Below are 13,537 nucleotides of genomic sequence, written 5' to 3'. Positions count from 1 at the left end.
TTGCTTTTGTTGCTCTTGACTGAGATGACATATCCAAAGAAATATTACTAATACAGATGTCAAAGAACTTACTTCCTATGTTTTCATCTAGAAGTTTTATGGTGTCAGGTTTTATACTTAAGTCTTAAGTCCATTTTGAATTTTTTTTTTGTGCATAATGTGAGAGAGCAGTTCAATTTGGTTCTTTTGCATGTAGCTGTCTGGTTTCCCAACACCATCTATTAAAGAGACTGTCTTTTCCCTATTGTTTATTCTTGCCTACTTTGTCATAGATTAATTGCCCATGTGTATTTATTTCTGGGCTATTTTGTTCCATTGATTTTTATGTCTTTTTTTTTTTTTTTTTTTTTGGCAGTGTCGTGTTGTTTTGATTAATGTAGCTTTGTAGTACACTGTGAAAGTAGGGAGCATAATTTCTTCAGGTTTGTCTTTTTTTCTCAGGATTGTTTTGGTTCTTCAGGGTCTTTTGTGTTTCCATACACATTTTAGAATTATTTGTTCTAATTATGTGAAAAATGCCGTTGGTGTTTTAATAGGGATTGCATTGAATCTAGATTGCCTTAAGGAATATGGCCATTTAAACAATATTCATTCTTCCAGTACACGAACACAGTATGTCTTTCTACCTGTGTCATCTTCAATTTCTTTCATCATTGTCTGACAATTTTCTGACTACAGGTCTTTTACCTTCTTAGTTAGATTTATTCCTATATATTTTATTCTTTTTGATATGATTATAAATGGGATTGTTTTCTTCCTCTTTCTGATAGTTCATTGTTAGTGCATAGATATACAACATACTCTGTATATTAATTTTATATCCTTCAACTTCACCAAATTCATTGATGAACTCCAGAAGTTTTTTGGTGGCATCTTGAGGATTTTCTGTGTATAGTATCATGTCATCTGCAAACAGTGATAGTTTTACTTCTTCCTTTCCAGTTTGGATTCCTTTTATTTCTTCTTCTTGTCTGATTGCTGTGACTAGGACTTCCAATACAATGTGACAAGAGTGGGCATCCTTGTCTTATTCCTGATCTTAGAAAAAATGCTTTCATCTTTTCAGTGTTGAGTATGATGTTAGCTATGAACTTGTCCTATATGACCTTTAGTGTGTTGAGGTATGTTTCTTTATATTCACTTTGTTGAGAGTTTTTATCATGAATAGACGTTGAATGTTGTCAAAAGATTTTCTGTATCTATTGAGATGATCATATGATTTTTATCTCTCATTTTGTTAATGTGGTGTATCACATTTATTTGTGGATACTGAACCATTCTTCCATGGTTCCATCCCCAGAATAAATCCCACTTGATGATCATATATGATTCTTTAAATGTATGAATTCTGTTTGCTAATATTTTGTTGAGGATTTTTGCATCTATGTTCATCAATGATATTGGCCTGCAATTATCTTTTTTTTGTGTGATATTTTTATCTGGTTTTGTTATCAGGATGATCTTTTCCTTGTAGAATGAGTTCAGAAGTATTCCTTCCTCTGCAATTTTTTGTAATAGTTTGAGAAAGACAGGTATTCTCTTTTCTCTAAATGTTTGTCAGAATTTACCTGTGAAGTCATCTGGTCCTAGAATTTTGTTTTTTGAGAGTTGTTTTATTACTGATGATAGGTCTGTTCATATTTTCTACTTCTTCTTGGCTCAGTCTTGGGAGATTATACAATTCTAGGAATTTGTCCATTTCTTCTAGGTTGTCCATTTTATTGGTGTATAATTGTTCATAGTAGTCTCTTATGATCCTTTGTATTTCTGTGGTGTCAGTTGCAACTTCTTTTTCATTTCTGATTTTATTGATTTGGGTCCTCTCTTTTTCTTGATGAGTCTGGCTAACAGTTTATCAATTTCATTTACCTTTTAAAGGAACCAGCTCTTAGTTTCATTAATCTTTTCTAGTATTTTTTTGAAAATCTCTCTTTTATTTACTTCTGCTCTGATTTTTACGGTTTCTTTCCTTCTGCTGACTTTGGGTTTTGCTTGTTCTTCTTTCTCTAGTTCCTTTAGCTGTAAGGTTAGGTTGTTTATTTGAAATTTTTCTTATTTCCTGAGGTAGGCTTATATCACTGAAAGTCTTCCTCTTAGAATTGCTTTTGTTGTAGCCCATAGTTTTTGATCATGTGTTTTCAATTTCATTCGTCTCCAGGTATCTCTCCATTTCTTCTTTGGTTTCTTCAATGATCCATTGGTTGTTTAGTAGGATATCATTTAGCCTCCACATGTTTGTGTTTTTTGCATTTTTTTTTTCTTGTTGATTTCTAGTCCCATAGCATTGTGGTTAGAAAAGATACTTGATAGAATTTCTGTCTCCTTAAATTTACTGAGACATATGTGCACTTGGAAAGAATGCATATTCTGTGGCTTTTGTATGGAATGTTCTATATATATTTATTAAGTCCATTTGGTGTAATGTGTCATATAAGGCCAGTGATTCCTTATTGATTTTTTGTCACTCTGTCTGGGTGATCTGTCCATTAATGTAAGTGGGCTGTTAAAGTCCCATACTATTGTGTTATTATTTTTTATCTTAATTTATCAGTTTTATTCTTTTTTCTATCACAAATTAATGACAATTTTAACTGTGGCAATAATTTCAACAATATATTAGATCTAACTTTAATGAAATCCTTACTGTGTGCCAAATTTTATGATAATTGAAGTGTATATAATCACTTTAATCTTCAAACAACTATGAACTGGGACTTAGAGTAAAAATAGAAAATAACCTGTTTCTGCTGGCAATTGATCATCAAACAATGGCTTTCCTACTACAACTAAAGCTAATTGTTGTTGAAGTCTCAGAGCTGAACCAATAAGACATATTTTTTATGTATAGATGGTGACAGGTTTTTAGCTTTTGTTACATTGTGTGTGAGGTGAAGACTGCTAGCTGTTCACCAAATTGGGTCTCTCTTCTTTGTGGATTCACATGCAGCTAGACTACATTTCCAAGTATTCTTGTTGTGAAATGTAGCTAAGTGATTGAGTTTTAATCCATGGTAAGTGATACGGGCATCTTCTAGACCCTGCCCACAAACCTCCTCCATGTGCTGCTCCAAGCTCTTTCCTCTTCCACTGGCTGGATGGACACAGTGATAAAGCATAGGGGAAGGGGGAGCAGAGAAGGACAGAGCCCAGAGGAGGGTTACTCTGGCTACTTGGGTAGCTGTCCTGGACTATAATGCGAGATTTCAAAGTCTATTTGGTACTATATGCTAAGTTACCCTAACTAAGCTACCCTAACACATAGAGATTTTAGTTTGTATTTTGTAATTAATTTTATTAACATATGCAGTTTTTTTTCTTGTCACTAGCAGTGTAAGTAATGATACATAATTAATGAAAGGAAATAGAATTGTGTCTAGCTGACTGATTGATTTAGAGCAGTTGTGCTCCACAAGTAGGGAAAAAATCTTTTTAACAGACTTGTCTGTAATTCAGCCAGCTAGGCTTTTAGAGACATCTTCTGCACTAGAAATGAAGACACATCTTTATGAAACAGCCCATCATTTCATAAGCCTCAGTTCTTAGCCCTACAATATATTTTTTAGAGGAAGTTCAGTCATATTTTAAGTTTATTCTCAAGAGCCTATTTAAGAAAGGGGATGGAAAAAGGCCTCTGTCTCAGAAATGAGGACACTGCATTAGTTTTCTGCTGAGGCTGGAAAAAAATGGCCACAAACTTAGTGACTTAAAATAGCAGAAATATATGATCTTACAGTTCTATAGGTCATACATCTGACATGGGTTTCATTGGTCTAAATCAAGCTGTCTGCAGGCCTCCATTCCTTTCTAAATGCTACAGGAGAGGATCCATTTCCTTTCCTTTCCAGTTTTCTGGAGGCTGCCCATATTCCTTGTCTTGTTGATCTCTTCCTCCATTTTCAAAGCCAATAATAGTAGCTTTGAAGTCCTGCTTATACAGCATCTGTCTGACTTCTTTCCTATCTCTCTCTCCCACTTTTATGGAACTGGGTGATTACATTGGGCTTGATAATCCAGGATAATCTCCATATTTTAAAGTCAGCTGATTAACAAATTTAATTCTACTTTCAAACTTAATTCCCATTTGCCATGTAACCCAACATCTTCTCAGATTCCAAGGATTGGGGCTGGGACATCTTTTGGGGGCCATTACTCTACCTACCACAGAAACTGAGGCTTACAAATGTCAAGTTGGCACTGCCGGTATTTAGATTCATTCCATGACTATATTTATATCTTTGCTACTCATCCTGTAGCTCTTCATTGCTGATTCAATTCATTCTTCCATTTCTTTTAGCTAAAGAAATCTCTCGGCTTTGGTGGAAAATTCTTTGTTTTAAAAGAATTTGAATTTTTATTATAGTCTTGCTATGTGGCTAACCCACCTTTGTGATCTAGATTTGTTGAGTACACAGATACTGTCAACCACATTTCTCCAGGCTTTCAGAACTTTTGACATTTTAAGCACCTCTTTCTTGTAGTAAAATAAAAGGCTCTGTTCCTAAAGGAGACACTTTTCCCCTTATGGCATAAGTAGAAAATATGTGCCTGTGTCCACACTCTGCCCCAGATCCACTCTCCACTCTTGTCTGTAATGCATTGTTTACACAAGAGGCTGGCCCCTGTGGACCACAAATTCCAGACTTGCTTACATCTGGCTTCTAAATGGATTCAACTAATTGGAGATAAAGGTGGGAAGAGATGGAGCTTAGAGTATTTTTCCCCTGCACCCTCCTGCTTCAGAGCTAAATTTACTTAAAATTACTAAATTTGCTGATTCCATGTTCCTCCTAGATCACTGGGAAGCTGCTGGTCCATCTTTTTTCCTCTTTTCCCCTTGGTATCAAGGGTCTCTGGAGCATCGCCATCCCTTGTTTGTTTCCTTCATTTTCCCATATGTACTTCTATGAAAAGTTTTTCAACAAGTCTCTTCGTTTGAAATGAATTTTGTTTCCTGCTGGAACACTGCTACAATATCCTCAGGGAAATTTTCAAAAGGGCATTTTTATCTTTTGTTAATGATAAAACAAATAGATCTGCAGCTCAAAGGAGCTGAAAGTTCTGCTTTGTTGATGTATGAAAATGGCCATGAACAAAGGAAAGGTGATAGCCAGTAGGGTTTTCTATACCCTCTCTCCTTATGCATTTTAGCTCACACCCTCATATTGTATAGTTTCCTTACAGAGATCAGAACTACCCATTCATTCATTCATTATTCAATATTTATTTGTAATAAAACTGTTTTTATTGCACTGATATGTGAAACAAACAGTGTCGGAGCTTATAGCTAAGTAGGGGGACATGGAGGGAGACAGTTCTCAAATAATCACACAAACATAAAATTACAAACTGTCTCACCTATTATAAAAGAAAAAAACTAGAGGAAACTATGAGCATAGAAGTAGAAGTGCTAACTAACCTTGGAAGGAGCCAATGCAAATTTCCTCATGAAGTGATACATGTGCTGAGGTTTGAAGGAAGACAATGGTAACTCAGAGAACAAGTGGGAATGGGGAAAGCACAGAATGTGGTTGTATGAAAGTTCCAAGCAAAACACAAAATGTGCAAAGGCTTGAGAAGACATAGAACTTCACAGTTTTGCAAAATCTAGAAACCAGTGAAACTGGGTTTTATTGAACAAGGAGAATGGTAGAAGACAATATGGGGAACAAGTTAGGGACAACATTGGCCAGGATTTTGCATTCACATTAAACATCTTGGCCATTGTCTTAAGAGCTATTGGAGGCTATTGATTTATGTTTCAGAATAATAATTCTGGCTGCCACAGAAAGAATGGTTTGTAAGAAAGCAACAAAGTGTGAAGCTAGCAGAATGGAGTATTCTTCATCCAGACAAGTGATGTTGGTAGCCTGAATCAGGATGGAGATAGCAGAGATAGAGGAAAGGAGAAAGATGTGAGAGATGTTTAAAACTGGCAGGAATTTGTGAAAAATAGAATATGAGGATAGGGGAGAGGGAGGTATCAAGAATGGGTCCTCAATTTCTAGTTTGTGCAATTGGATGAGACTTTTAATGAGATAAGGACCACGGGAGGAAGTCCAAGTTTAGGGGGAGGAACAGCATGTGTTTAGTTTAGGACATGCTCCTTTGGTATGACTTTTAATTTAATTTAATTTAATTTTTTCTATGTGGTAAAAACACTTAAAATGATGTCTACCCTTTTAGTAAATTTTTTTTAACTTTTTTTTATTATTTATAATCATTTTACAATGTTGTGTCAAATTCCAGTGTAGAGCACAATTTTTCAGTTATACATGAACATATATATATTCATTGTCACATTTTTTTCTCTGTGAGCTACCATAAGATCTTATATCTATTTCCCTGTGCTATACAGTATAATCTTGTTTATCTATTCTACATTTTGAAATTTTTAAGTGTACAATGTTTTTCAAGTGTACAATATTGTTGACTATACAACTATGTTGTGCAGAAAAAGAAAAAAAATCCTGAAATTCATATGGAACCACAAAAAAAAAATTAATAGCCAAAGTAACCGTGAGAAAGAACAAAACTAGAAGTATCACACATCCTGACTTCAAGATATGTTATAAAACTGCAATAATCAAAAATGGTATATTACTGACATAAAAACAGTTATACAGACTCATGGAACAGAATAGAGAGCCCAAAAATAAACCTGTGTATTTACAGTTAACTGACCTTCAAGAAGAGGGTCAAGAATACACAATGGGGAAAGGATAGTCTCTTCAACAGATGGTGTTGGGGAAACTGGACAGCCACATGCAAAATAATGATATGACTTTTATATTAGACACCCAACTAGTTGACTCACAAAGTAGAGATGCACAAAGTTCCTGTCTCTTTGAAGAGAGATCTAACTTGAGAAATACAGAGATCATTAGCAGATAGTGGTGAACATTCTGAGTGAGGACGGGAGAGAATGGAATGAGAATTGAAGATGATTTTCAAGAAGTTTAGAGTTTGGCGGAAGGCGGCATTGTGTTTAATCAGGAGGTGTTGGATGAAATATGTCATGTACTTCAGGAAAATTTACAGGAGGTTTTAGGATTCCTTGACTCTCTGCCCTCCAATCTAAGTTGTAGCTATACTACCCTTTTCTAGAAAGAAAATATTCTACTTCTCTTTTTCTCTTCCTTACTTGGTTGAAAGAAAACTAATCAAAAATCTTAATTTTTTCTCATAATCCAAAGAAAAGAAATATTTCTATTTTCTAATATTTAATTATTACTTCCATAATAGTTCCATAGTCCAACATTTTATTTTAAAGCTTTGGAGTTTCCTTTGTAGTGGATCTTAATTTTGAAATGTCATGGACCTTTGAAAATCTGACGAAATGGTAGACTCTTGTCTCAGAAAAAAGTGAATATGCCCACATTTAAAATTTTGTAATCAAATTCATGAGGCTCAGGGACCCCCTGAAGTCCATCATCCAACCATAGTTTCCTTAGAGATGAAAGATTAAATCCTCCTGCTCCAAAGGAACATAAAATTAATGTTTTGCTCTTTTTGCCTTTATTTTAATGATATAACAGACTGCTTTGATTTTTGGATACATTAGGTATTTTTTTAAGAACTTGAATTCCTGATATTTTACATATGTTTTGTTTCAGAACTCAAGGCTTTTAATGATTATATATTTTGATACTTTTCATGACATTGAGCTTTTCCACAAATGACAAAGTAGAAGATCAAAGAAATTTTGAAGGAGAGAAAAAGCAAACCCTGATTTCACAAAAACTATTTCTAGAGAATAACTTTCAACCTAATGAAATTTCCCTTTGGCAACCAAATTATTTGTTCCTTATGCACAAACATATTTGTTTGATTTTTCCTTATTCTTTTTCCCTGGAGGAGCACACTGAAACTAAGCTGCGCACAAATGAAGAGAAATCTTTTCTAGACCTTTATCTAAAACATAACAGATTGTAAACACAGTCATAAAAGACATGCAAAATTAATGTCTCTGCTTTTCCTATAATTTTTTAATAGCAACAGTTCTTCCTTCTGACAGTGCCCTTACTGAGACCACAAAGCCACTGGTTTTTGTTGTGGGTTTTAGTTTTGGGCATCCCATTTTATAGCAATAAATCGTATGTTGGTTCTTTGGCTGCAGTGTTACTATAGATGTAGATTTTTCAAGATATGCATGTAGTCAGAAATGCTTCATTCAGGGGCCAGTGGTCCAAGGCCCCCAAGTAAAGGAGAATTCTATTACCATGACCTACACCTGGCCCACGGCAAGCCCTTGCACTCTGAGAAGCATCAGATTGATAAGGCTAGCATACTTGGTAAAAAACGTTTCCTTAGAGAAATAGCCTTGTATTTGGAGTGAAAATGAAGACCACTAGATTTCCCAGGCTCAACCTGTGCAAAAAGGAGGGAGGGAGCGATCAGAGTTGGCAAGCAGAGAGCTCACGAGGACCGCAGTGGAGATAAGAGATTCCAGGACCTAAGAGAAAGCACAGGAAGCTGAATGTCGTGCTTTTGGCCACATGCAAAGAACATGTCAAAGTTTAATTTTCCCATCTAAGGAAAGACAGGTAGGAGACTGTCAAATCTGTTCCCATTTTCAATTTTTCTTACATATATGTTTTGGGAATAATAGAAGAGGAGCATAAACAAAGTTGTTTCTTTTTTTTGAAAAGCCTTTCAATTCTTCAAGGCAAATGCAGTAGTATTGCAAATGCCTGTGGCAAGAATCAAGTACAGATCCAGCCACATTTTCCTTTGTGGTTAGTTCTGAGGGCTGTGGCAAGGTGGTCCCAAGAATTTGAGTGCTGAGGTGTTTTGATCCCAACACAGAGTAGGTCCAAGCAGAGATAAGCAAAGTCACCAGAAGCCGTCTACTGCTTCAAGGTCCATGTGGAGTTGTGGGGGTGTGGGGGGAGAGACCTACAGGAAATACTGACTTTATTTTTTGTTCAATTTTACAGTTTCTTTTTTTGAACCTTAGAACAACAGAAATTTTCTCACCATTCTGAAGCCTACAAGTGTCAAGTCAGGGTGTTAGCAGGATTAGTTTCTTTAGAGGGGCTGAAAGGAACGTCTGTCTGTGCTGCCTTCCAGCTTGGGGTAGTCATTAGCAGTCCTTGGAATTCCTGCACAATTCCAGTGTCTCCTTCTGTCGTTGTAGGGCCATCTTTCTTTGGTGCATCTGTGTCGTCATATGGCATTCTCCTATCTCTCTCTCTGTCTGTCTCTTCTCTTTCATAAGGGTACCAGTCTACCCTTTAGGGTCCAGTCTACCCTTTAGGGTCCAGTCTACCCCAGCACGACCTTATATTCACTAATTATATCTGCAGTGACCCTGCTTCCAACAAAGGTCACATTCTGAGTTCTGGGAGGGACATCAATTTGGGGGGTGGGTGGAACTATTCAATCCAGTACACCTTCCCTGACTCTTAATTTAAAATAGGCTGCATTTGTGTGTGTGTGTGTGTGTGTGTGTGCGCGCGTGTGTGTATATATATATATGGAGCTGGATCCACAAACATACTCACAAGTTATTTATTACTGGCCGGTGGTGAGCAAGGCATATCATTAGACTACATTTCATGCATTGTACTCTGTTTGGGGTCCATCAGTCGTGAGAGGGATTGTAATTGAATCAGGATGTGAACATGGCTATGAAGGTTTTAGAAAGAATGTTATATGGATAATAACTGGGGGTGGGCTGCTCTATTGGAGAAGAGAAGATTTGGAAAGTCTTCGCACCCCTCTTCAGGAGGACTGTCCCTTCAGAGAAGAAGTACTAAGAAGACTGGGTTGAAAGTTACACAGATCACAAGTATGTTGTCCTGTATGTGAGAAGCAGGGTTCTGACTGTTGGGTGGGTGGGGGTGGGGTTTTTATCCTTTTATGTTATACCAGATACCAGCCTCCACCTCTCAAAGGACAGGGAATACTGACTTTAAATACTAATGTAACTACACAAAGACTAAGTCAGTCAGACTGTGAAGCCACTGATCAGACTTAGAAGTACAGCAAAAGAGAAAAAAAAAAGCAGCGCAGAAAAAGAGAGAAATGTATATTATTAAATAATAGCTAACATGTGCTGAGAACTGAATGTGTGCAACCATAGTACCATTTAATTCTCATAGTTATCCAGTTATTTAAGTACCAAATTTATTCCTATTTTATGGATGAGAAGACGGAGACTTAGTGCAGTTAAATAACTTAGCCTGGCCAACAACTAAATGGTGGAGAGTGAGTTCTAATCCAGATAGCCTGGCTCCAGGGCCAGTGCAGATAGTCGCAGGGCCTCTGGGACAAGGAACAAAGATATCTGATGTCAAGTGTTTTGTTCTTAATGTGTGCCTGTGGTTAGGGTGAGAGAGATTCATCAGGCAGTCTCATCCTGGTGCCACCAGTAGATATGCCACTCATCACATTTTTCCCCTAGTTTTGCCAACTTTATTATGTTTTTAATTTTTAAAATTCCGTAGTGCTTTATAAGTTTTAAAAGTTTCACACAAATGATTTCATATGATCCCATAATAAATCTTTTTTCCCCTTCCCCTATACTGTTCCTCCCTGCTTCCCTCTTCCAGCTGGTAACCACTAGTTTGTTCTCTATATCCATGAGTCTGCTGCTTTTTTGTTTTATTCACTAGTTTGTTGTATGTTTTAGATTCCACATATAAGTGATATCATACATTTTGTCTTACTCTGTCTGACTTCTTTCACTTAGCATAATGCCCTCTAAGTCCATCCATGTTGCTGCAAATGACAACATTTCATTCTTTCTTTATGGCTGAGGAATATTCCATTGTGTGTGTGTGTGTGTGTGTGTATATTTTTTTTCTTTATCTATTCATCTATTGATGGACACTTAGGTTGCTTTCATATCTTGGCAATTGTAAATAGTGCTGCTATAAACATTGGGGTACATGTATCTTTTTGGATTAGTGTTTTTGTTTTTTTGTGACTAGATACCCAGGAGTGGAATTGCTGAGTCATATGGTAGTTCTGTTTCTACTCATCCTTTTCTATTTACCAATTTGGTAAATACTATTGAATACCTCTTATGGGCTAAACTGTGCAAAGCATCGGGATACAAAATCATAAGTAAAAACAGATACAATTATTTCCATCATGGAGTGTCCAGATATAAAATGGCAATGGTGACAAACACCATGAAGGAGGTAAATGGGGCTAAACCAGAGCAATTTGTTGAAGTCAGTGAGGCCAGCGAAACATTGCTTATGGATGTGCTGTTTAAGCCAAGATAGACAAAGACGTGTAACAGTGACTCCATGAAGAAGGGACAGGAGCACAAGCGTGAGACAGTACGAGCCGCATTGCTGGGACTCAGGGAAGTAAAGCAAATACAAGTTCCTGAATCACCAGGATGTTCAGGGCTGTTGCGGGTGGAGGCATGCAGAGGAAATGAAGTTGGAGAGAGGCACTGAGACCAGCCAGAACCTCAAATGGCATTTAGAAGATTTGTTATTTATCCCAATAACAGTAGGAAATCATTGCCGATAGGGGCATGGGTAATGATAAATAGTTTAAATAAACCGTTATAGTCGTAATATTAAGAATGAATTGGAGAATAGAAGCGTGGAGATCAGCTGGCCAGGGGAAACGTGAGGGTAATTTAAACACAATTTTGTTGATGGTGATGGATTGAAGTATAAAGGTTGGTGAGATTTTTTTAGAAGCTAGAAACAACAGGACTTGGAAAAGAGTCAGTTATGAGGGTGGTAAGGGAGAGGATCTTATCAAGGATGACTCTGGGATTCTACCTTGTGCAGATGGATGAATGTAGTGCCATTCACTAAGACAGAACACTGGGAGAGATGGTTTTGAGGGGGAACTTTATGAGTTGGTTTCGGGGATGTGTTTATTTTGAGATGCCTTTGAGACATTCAAGTGGAAATGTCAAGTAGACAGATGGGTTGGAACTCAGAAGAGGTTGAGACTGGGAGATACCAGTTTGTGAGTCACCTGTCTCCATTCCATGATGTAAGTTATGTGTGTAGGTGAGATAGCCTGGAGAATGGATATAGATAAGAGGGCCAAGGAGCAAAACCGGAGAACATTCAACATTTATTCCAACCCCGCTCTCCCTGGTTCCTGCCTTCTAAGCAGCCTTCACATTCAGGGTGAGTTGGCTACAGGGAGAGAATACACTAGTCCTGGAGATGTCAAGTGTCCCCATTCCTGTGCCAGCCCTTTCACAAAATAAATTCAAATATCGTTCCTGAGAATGATGTAGGTTCTCATGTGGGGTACACTTGAGGAGACAATGTGCCGACAGTTATATTTTATAATTTGAATTAGTAAATTGGCACTCGGCTGCTATCTTACTTTTGTGTATTTTAGGATATGGTGCGTTAGTCTCTCCGAATCCCCCAGGAGAGAGTCTCAGGGCCTTTGTCACTTTCAGAGGGTCACATCTAGCCAAACGTTCCCTCCTTTAGAGCCCACTCTCAGCTCCCATAATACTTCCTTATTTTCACATCCCAACTTCCAGTCTCCAGTGGAGCTGAAAGCAAGATCCCACTCTCTAGAGATTCTGGAGAGACCCAAACCCTGAGGAAGATGGAGATGGCTGGGAATAAGCATTAGGTGAAGTTCTAGGGAATCAAGGCAGTATGCGTTAATGATCGCTTGGCAGTGAAGACCCAATCTGAGGTAGAGATTCTGAGTTTTTGGAAAACCTGGACTGCTCTGTAACATGACTTTCTTCCTCAGTACCAAGGAGGCAAGCCTTCATTTTCTCATTATGTCTCCAGATGTTCTTTTTGCAAGAAAAGCAGTTCATAGTTAAGCGCTTCACGCGGATTCATGTTTATAGTAGGGAAGTATAACAGGCAAATCTATTGTATTTTGATTTATCCTTTTATTGTCAAAAGCATTTTGTGTAAAAAGGCTTTTCCCTAATTTGGGTCTTTAGTAAGTGAATGCATGTTCAAATCTCCATAATTATGTTCACATTTGACATATTTTGCTTTTAGACCTTTTGTTTTGCTGTCACGTAATCAAATTACAAATAAAAGTATAAAGAGAAGCAAATGTAGACAAGTTACTTAACCTCTTTGTACCACAATTTTCCCATCCCTCAAACAAGGACAATAATACCAACAGAACAGGAAACAATTTTCTCCCTCTCCTCACACTGCTGCCTCAAAATAGAAACTTCTCCCTCTTAAAGACTTTGGATTAAAGCTTTCTGCTCTTCCTTTCACCTTTCTCACTAGCTTGTCCCTACAGGACAAGAAGCAGCTTAAACAACTGGTGAAATGAAGAGGGTCTGTGTTAAAGCCTGGTAAATACATGTATGGCCTTTCTCTCTCTGCTTCTCTGTTTTGGTTAGGGTAAGGCTAGCTGCAGTAACAAATAGTCCCATAATGTGTGTTATGGGTCAGTGACAATAAAGGTTTATTTCTCCTCCTATAAACAGTCCAAGGCAGGTGTTCCTGGTTGGCAGGGATTGGACATGGTGGGGGCAGGGAGGAGCTCTCCAACACATTGTGATTCAGAGGCTGAGGATTCTTTCAGCTGTAGTTCTACTGTCCCCCAGCCTTGT

The 13,537-nt window shown here is 37.4% G+C and overlaps 2 protein-coding genes across 7 annotated transcripts in view; both read left to right on the top strand.

Annotated features, from left to right (window-relative positions):
- Window positions 1-13,537, top strand: part of TMTC2 (transmembrane O-mannosyltransferase targeting cadherins 2) — a 481,539-nt gene that overhangs the window by 92,840 nt on the left and 375,162 nt on the right. The gene's annotated exons all lie outside the window — the stretch shown is intronic.
- Window positions 1-13,537, top strand: part of METTL25 (methyltransferase like 25) — a 348,849-nt gene that overhangs the window by 168,784 nt on the left and 166,528 nt on the right. The window lies entirely within an intron of this gene.

This window comes from Camelus ferus, chromosome 12 (genome assembly GCF_009834535.1).
Source record: "Camelus ferus isolate YT-003-E chromosome 12, BCGSAC_Cfer_1.0, whole genome shotgun sequence".
NCBI classification, from domain to species: Eukaryota; Metazoa; Chordata; class Mammalia; order Artiodactyla; family Camelidae; genus Camelus; species Camelus ferus.
The sequence above is the reverse complement of the archived record's forward strand: the minus strand, read 5'-3'. Positions and strand labels throughout refer to the sequence as shown.